The following is an 8,394-nucleotide window of genomic DNA, read 5'->3' as shown; positions in this document are numbered from 1 at the left end:
ACTCCTTCGGTTTGCCATGCAGAACTCCAAGAAGGGATTTCTGCCGATGTCACATGGCGTGAGTCTTTCGAAGACTCAAGGTCCCTCTTCTAGAGAGGAGAGAGACCGCATGGATCAGATCCCTTATGCCTCAGCCATAGGATCGATCATGTACGCCATGCTATGTACTCGACCTGATGTCTCATATGCTTTGAGCATGACGAGCAGATACCAGTCAGATCCAGGTGAAAGTCACTGGATAGCGGTCAAGAATATTCTTAAGTACTTAAGAAGGACTAAAGAATATTTCTTGATATATGGAGGCAATGATGAGCTAGCTGTAAAGGGTTACAGTGATGCTAGCTTCCAGACCGACCAGGATGACTATAGATCGCAGTCGGGGTTCGTATTTTGCATTAATGGTGGTGCTGTGAGCTGGAAGAGTTCGAAGCAGGACATAGTAGCTGATTCTACGACAGAGGCCGAGTATATTGCTGCATCAGAGGCAACAAAGGAGGCAGTTTGGATTCGCAAGTTCATCACTGAACTTGGGGTGGTTCCTAGCATTGCTGACCCTATTGAGCTCTATTGTGACAACAATGGAGCTATAGCACAGGCGAAGGAACCTCGCTCACACCAGCGGACCAAACACATACTACGGCGCTTCCATCTCATTCGAGAGATCATCGAGAGAGGAGATGTGAAGATTTGCAGAGTACCTACAGAGGCTAACATCGCAGATCCCTTGACCAAGGCTTTGGCACAGAGGAAGCATGATGGTCACACTAGGTCATTTGGGCTTAGAGCCTATACTGATTGACACTAGTGCTAGTGGGAGATTGTTAGCTAGAGCCCTAGAGCCAATCATTTGATGATTGTATTTTGGACTTGTTGTATCATATTCTATATAAATAAAGGCATTTGGTTTTTGGTTATTATATTTATTTGTATTGGTGCCAAATAAACTAAGTATAATAACGTCCTTGAGTAGAAGGTTCTTACCTATATCAATCGATTGGTTGAATCGATAGTGAGATGATATAGGGAACACTACTCTTAATCATTCCTAGTCGAGTATTAACATTCAGGGACAATGTTAATGCAATAAGACTAGCATGTAGGTCAACTCGATGACTTGATCTCACAAGTCATGGATATAGAGATATCAAGTTGACACATGGATATGCATTAGAGAATGTATACTGAATGACCCGCCATGAGAAAGTATCATGGATCGTTATATGAGTGTCATATACTTTCTCATGTGGCTATTAGTATGACTACTAGTCCTTAGACCTGAAGTCACCATGGTTCCCTACATAAGGAGTTGTGTACTTTGGTTTCGTCAAACGTCACCCGTAACTGGGTGGACTAAAAGGCGATTACTGGGTATGTAACGAATTATGCAGAGGGATGTGAGTGATGTAGATGAGATCTATCCCTCCTATATGACGGGAGAGACATCGGTATTCTTGATAGAGTGAGACCATGAAGTGCATGGTCATGCCCAAATGAGTCAATATAGGATATTGAGCTCATTTGATTTAGTGAGTCTACTTGGAGTTCAAGATTTAGATTGGTCAGAGGATGACACGGTCTATGCCTCACATTGATCAATCTAGATGTCTAGGATAGAAGGACACTTGTCATATATTGTGAGGAGTCACAATTAGTAGTCACAAGGTGATGTTGGATCTCAACATTTCTTGTAACTTGGGTAGCAATGATGTATTGCTAGATGTCGCTCATTGCTTATGTTTTTAAAGGAGTTTAGAAACATTGCCAACGTTACAAGAATCTATTGGGTCACACACAAATAACAAGTGGATGGAGATTAGGTTCATATGATGAACCAATTGGATTCGGATTGATTTAAATTAGACTTATTGAGTTAGACTCAATTAGATTCAATTGTTGAATAAGTCTAATTTAAATTTGATTCATTAAGTCAATTTATATTAATGAATTGAGATTCATTAGATTGAAATTGGCTTGAATCAAAGAATGAATTCAACTCAACATGGAAGAGATTTGGTCAATTTTGACTTGACCAAAATGGGAAGTTGAAACATCAAGTTTGACTTGATGAATTGCCACTTCATGGAGGATGACTCATCCTACATGGCAGCCACATCATCTCCACCTCATGAGGTGTGCCACCTCATGGAGGTTACACCTCCCATTCCATTTAATGTGGCCTGCCACATTAAATGGGGAGGTTACATGTATGTGGCTGACCACACTAATGGTGTAGGAGGTTTCATTTTGTGTCATTCAAGTGGTGTTGAATGCTTCTTCTTCCTCCTTGCTCTCTTCCTCCTTTCTCTTGCTGTTGCCGTGGGTTTCAAGAAAATGAGAAGGTGTGTGAGTTGTGTTCCATGAAAAGGGTGAAGTGAAGGTCACAAAGGAGGGTACCTAGTATATTATGTGAGATCTCTTTTCTTTCTCTCCTTTCTCCCCTTTTTAAATCCTACCCGAGAGCCCTAGAAAGTGCTAGCACACTTGGGTGCTCTCTTCTCCATCCTTGTGTGTTAGAGAACACACCTTGTTCGTGTGGATATCACTAGAGAGTTGTCTACGTTGACAACTTCGAGATCCGGCATACCATTAGACGAGCGAGATTTGCGAGGGCACGCTTCGAAGGTAAAATGTTTTTCCTTTGTAGATCTACTATAGATCGTAGTTTAAAACTCGTACTCGTGTTTTCGGAAAGTTTTCTTTGCACGAGATCCAATGGCTAGGGTGATTCGGGGTTTCCGCGACGCGAAAACGCGGTTTTCGCGGCCCGAGAAACCCAACACTAGATAAGGACAATACTAGAAATGCCAACCCTAGAATTAATTCATCTAAGGTTAAGGAAAACCTAGATAGGAATCCCAAAACAACTAGACATATGCCTAGGAATACCTCAAAGAAAAATGACAAATTAAAGCTTGAGGTATTAAAGAAGGAAAATCAAGTCTTGAGGTCAAGACTTGACACTTTAGAAAAGGCTCTTAAGAATTTGGAGAAGTCGACTCTAGCGTCTAAGGTTCAAAAATCAAAGCCCAAGGACATGAGAGGTTTGGGTCACAAACCTAAGTCTCAAGTGGTCAAGCCCACGTATCATAATGTTCCATTCGATTATGGAACAAGACCTAGGGCTAGGAAGACCATCACCAAGGTCACAAGGGGAGTCACCCCTAGAGTTGATCTTGATGAGTCCCAAATGACCAAGGCTTTAAAGCCTAGGAGGGTCATTAGGAGGGTTGCTAGGGAAGTCATCCCTAGTGAATATTTAGTGAACCCAATGAGCTCAAATAGGTATTGGGTTCCTAGGAGCGTGATTCCTTCACGCTAGATGGTTTAGGGTGTGCCAACCTTAATTGGATAGGTAGTTAACCTACTCATGGCAAAAGGTGGCATTTTAGGAATTTTCAAGGTGCAATCAAGCCTTGAAAATGGAATTAAAAATTATTCCTAAGGTGATTAGGATGTGCCAACCACATTTGAGGAGTTTTCTAGGGTCAATCTAATTGGCACATAGTGATCTAAAAATCTTTAGTATATGATTTTAGGTCTATTACACTTAGGAATATAGAATTTATGGAAAAATGATCAAAATTATCAAAAATGGCAACAAAGGCTAGAATTAGGTATTTTCTATATCTTTATATGTTATTTGGCATACATTGTTTGTCATATGCCATGTCATGACATCATATTTATTTTATTATCATTTGAAATGTCATGATAATGCTTAGGTTAGTTATATGTCATGCCTTATTTAAGTTTCATACTTTATGACATGACATTGGCACATATTTCCAGTTATGATATTATTTTATGCCATGTCATCATCTCTTGCTTTTATGATCAATTAATTTGATTTAAGGATAGAAACACAATTTGATATGGAGATCAAATTGTTGTTTAGAAAATGCATGAGAACTTAGCTTAAGATGACCTAAACCCATATCTCACATCAAAATTGACTTGGATGTGTTTGATACACCTTAGATGTGGGTGAGATATTAGGATTATGAGTTAGGATCAAGGTGCATAGTTCTTGTACCTAGATGAGCCTAATTCGAATTTGAGGATCATAGGGAAAACTTGTGTACAAGTCATGTACATTTAGCCCTAAGATTGTGGTCCTAAATTGAATGGTTTAAGATCATTTCAAAATTGATTTGAAAAACCTTGATGAAGCTTTTCTAGTGATAGCATTCATCATTGAGCAAGTTGATACAAAGATGGATTAACCTTGAGCTATTTCAAAGTCTTTCGAACTTTGTATCAAGATTAAAAAATGGGAGTTATTTTCATAGAAAACTATTTTTCCATGATAATATATGTTATGAGGAATGTATCCTCAAAATTTTATAATTTTTGGAATTTTCTATAATTTTTTAGGGATTTCTGAATTTCGGGAGAAAAATCAGAAATTCTGATGAGTCGTGGACCGATCAGAGGAGATTCTGATCGGTCCAGGGAAGTCTGGATCGGTCACTGGACCGATCCAGGGAAGTGTTGATCGGTCTGGTGACCGATCCAGTGGAGTCTGATCGGTCTGGTGACCGATCAAAGCGTGCCAAAATGCTGATTTTCGACTGATTGTCTGAAATTTCAGCTGTGGAAGTTTGTGTTTTAGATTTCTAAAGGGTTGAAACTCTCCAAGACATTGTTGGTGTAATGGTCAAGGAGGAGTTGACCTTTAGGGGGAGTTTTACCTATTGGTCAAGGGGGAGTTGACTTTTAGGGGGAGTTTTTACTCGTCAAGATTTCTCAGGATGTTTGATAAGTGATTATCACTAAGTTGATTGTTGATTTTAGTATCAAGGGGGAAATTAAGGGTTTCAATGAAAGTTATGGGACTTTCATTAGGAAGAAACTCTTGACCTTGATTCACTCTTTTTGATGTGTGTCAAAAAGGGGGAGAATGTCCAGAGAATGTTCAAGGAAGAACATTGGAGTTTGGGGAGAATGTTTAGAGAATGTTCAAGGAAGAACATTGGAGAACTATTGGAAAACCTAAGTTAGGTTATCGGGTTAACCTAACTTGATTATGGCTTTTGTCAAACATCAAAAAGGGGGAGATTATTGGTGCAACCTTAGATCAAGGTTGACCTGGGTGACCCGACTCGAGTTGACCTGACTTGAGGTATATTTTGATGTTTGACAAGAATAGAGAAGTTATATTTTGATGTTTGACAAGAATAGAAACTTGGGGGATTGTGGATGCAACCTTTGGTCAAGGTTGACCTGGTTGACCCGACTTGTATTGACCTGATTCGGGAAAAGTCCAAGTATGGAGACTTGGCACGGAAAGGTCCAAGCAGGGAGCTTGGCACGGGAAAAGTCCAAGTATGGAGACTTGGCACGGAAAAGTCCAAGCAGGGAGCTTGGCACGGGAAAAGTCCAAGTATGGAGACTTGGCACGGAAAAGTCCAAGCAAGGAGCTTGGCACGGGAAAAGTCCAAGCAGGGAGCTTGGCACGGGGAAAAGTCCAAGTATGGAAGCTTGGCATGGGAGGTCGGAGAGGGCTCGGTAGCTCGTTCTCCGGATTAGGTCAGAGAGGGCTCGGTAGCTCGTTCTCTGGACTGGATGGAGTTGGAGAGGGCTCGGTAGCTCATTCTCCGGATTAGGTCAGAGAGGGCTCGGTAGCTCGTTCTCTGGACCAGACGAAGTCGGAGAGGGCTCGGCAGCTCGTTCTCCGGACTAGGTCAGAGAGGGCTCAGTAGCTTGTTCTCTGGACTTCGGAGAGGGCTCGGCAGCTCGTTCTCCAGAATAGGTCAGAGAGGGCTCGGTAGCTCGTTCTCTGACGAAGTCGGAGAGGGCTCGGTAGCTCGTTCTTCGGACTAGGTCAGAGAGGGCTCGGTAGCTCGTTCTCTAGATCAGGAAGGCTTTAGGTTTAAGGCTGGGAAATTGGATCGGTCTGCTGACCGATCCAGTGAAACACTGGGTCATCTGATCGATCTGGTCACCGATCAGTAACCAAACAGATTGGGAGAAGGAATGGCCTGATCTGTCCATAGAACGATCAGGGCTCCGGCAACCAACTCTCTGTGAGAGTTGGGATAGGTCTGGGGACCGATTAGCCTAGGGTATGATCGGTCCACAGATCGATCAGGGATCGCAACCAACTCTCACAGAGAGTTGGGATCGGTCTGGGGACCGATCAGCCTAGGGCCTGATCGGTCCCTTGACCGATCAGATCAGTCCTGGACTGATCAAGGTGGAGCCTGATCGGTCCAGGTCTAGCCGTTGAGACACAATGGCTAGATTTCTTCTTCTTCTTCGCAGGTTCATATAAGGCCTCTACAGTAGGTTGTTGGTTTTTTTTTTCTTCTTGCTTCTGCTTGCTCCTGCAATCTGAGCTTTGTTGAGCTCTCCACTACTGAAGCTTCGGGTGAGCTTCCCTCGGCTGGGTCTCCAACTGATAGTTGCTGCTATTGTTGGCGTGAAGTTGTTGCTTCATCAACAGTCAACAAGAAGGCAAGCAAACTAGTGTTTTTACATTCATATTGTTCTTGGCTTCTTGCTGTATTTCTTGTACGCTGATCTTGTTGTTGCAAGAGAGATTGTGGCGAGATTTCTCCACCCAGAAGGAGTTTTTATTAGCCGGTTCTCTGGGGTCTCATCCACCGACGGATTGATAGGATTCGTCCACCTTACGGACACACCGAGGAGTAGGAGTATCATCTCCGAACCTCGTTATATCGTCGCGTTTGAGGTTTGATCTTCTCCATTTTCGTTTCTATCTTTTATTTCCGCTGCGCTAACTAAAATTGTAGGAAGAAACGAGAATTTGGGGTCGGCTATTCACACCCCCCCTCGCTAGCCGCATCCGAAGGTCCTAACAGATCGGACACCTGGTGGAGATAAGGCCAAGTGGGTCAAGGTTGACCGGACACTTGGTGAGCGAGTTCTAGCAGGTCAAGGGTGACCGGATGCTAGGCATGATGTACCGACAGGTCATAGGTGACCGGATGTTGGTTTAAGGGGCTTTGGACTTGATTTTGGGCAAAATCAAGGAGCTGGATCGATCAGCCGATCGATTGGGTGAGTCCCCACGACAAGCTTCCTCCCAATCGATCAGTGGATCGATTAGGGAGAAGTGTCGCACGAACATAACAGCTCTGGATCGATCGACCGATCGATCCAGAGCCCCCAATCGATCAGTGGATCGATTGGGAGGTACGATTTCGCGCGATAAAGGCTGGATCGATCAGCCAATCGATCCAGACAATTCCCAAGAGCACAGAGGCACTCTGGATCGATCAACCGATCGATCCAAAGCCTCCCCGATCGATTGGGAATAATCCAATCGATCGGGATCTGACCGTTGGCGTCGTATTTAGCTGATGGCGAGCTGTTCTCTCGGAAGGTTTTCCACGACCTTCTTCTCCAGCTAGCACAGATCTTCACAGGCTTCTCCACAGAGTTCTCACCGCCAGTTCTTGAAGTTCTTGGAGGTTCTTCCAAGTCAAGAGGCGGATCTACAGCAAGAAGAAGAAATCTAGGGTTAGGGTTTTCTTGTGCAAACTTGTAAGCTTTTGCCTGTATTTTGTTCCCTTTCCCTTTCTTCTTGTAGTGTGAACTTGTAGGGCTTCTCCGCCTTTGGTAGTTACCATAAAGGAGTGTTTTATTAGTGGAGGGTGCGTGAGTGTGTGGATCCTTGGACTAGTCACCTCTTGTGAGGTGGATACCAAGTAAATCCATGAGTTAGCGTTGTTGTATTTGTGTTCTTGTATTTTCCGCTGCACATCATCGCAAGAAGCAAGCAACGACGAGCACAAGATCGCGCTGAGCTATTCACCCCCCTCTAGCTACATAATTGGTCCCAACAAGTGGTATCAGAGCAAGGCTGCTCTTCACCGGAATCATCACCGGAAAGGGAAAAGTGCTAGAGGGTGAAGAAGTTGGAGCAAAAATTCTTCAAGTCAAAGAATTCTTCAAGCTCAACTTCAACATGGAATTCCAAGACGGACTTGGATTCGACACAAGGGTGCCTCCACCAAATGTATCTACAAGCTTCGATTCTTGGAAATCAAGAATCGAAAATTTCTTGATGATAGAGATAGAGCAATGGTTTGCTCTCATGGAAGAATTTGAAGCTCCAACAAACTCCAAGGGCAAGCCTCTCAAGAAAAGCAAATGGAGTCAAGAGAAAGTTCAAAGGAGCAAGGCAAATAATAAAGTGACCAAGCTTTTGGTCAATTTATTGTCAAGCAATATTTTGGCTCAAGTTGGGGAATTCAAGGATGCCAAAGAGCTATGGAGCAAATTGGCTAAGATTCATGAGATCCCCTCCACTGTACCAAATCACGAAGAATCCAAAGAGGGTGACTCGTTGGATCAAAATCAAGAGGACTCCGAAGTTGAGAGATGCTCAACTTCCGAAGAAGAAGAAGTCCAAGAAGCCTCATCTTC

Source organism: Zingiber officinale, chromosome 8A (genome assembly GCF_018446385.1).
Source record: "Zingiber officinale cultivar Zhangliang chromosome 8A, Zo_v1.1, whole genome shotgun sequence".
Taxonomy (NCBI): Eukaryota; Viridiplantae; Streptophyta; class Magnoliopsida; order Zingiberales; family Zingiberaceae; genus Zingiber; species Zingiber officinale.
This window is presented reverse-complemented; position numbering follows the sequence as displayed.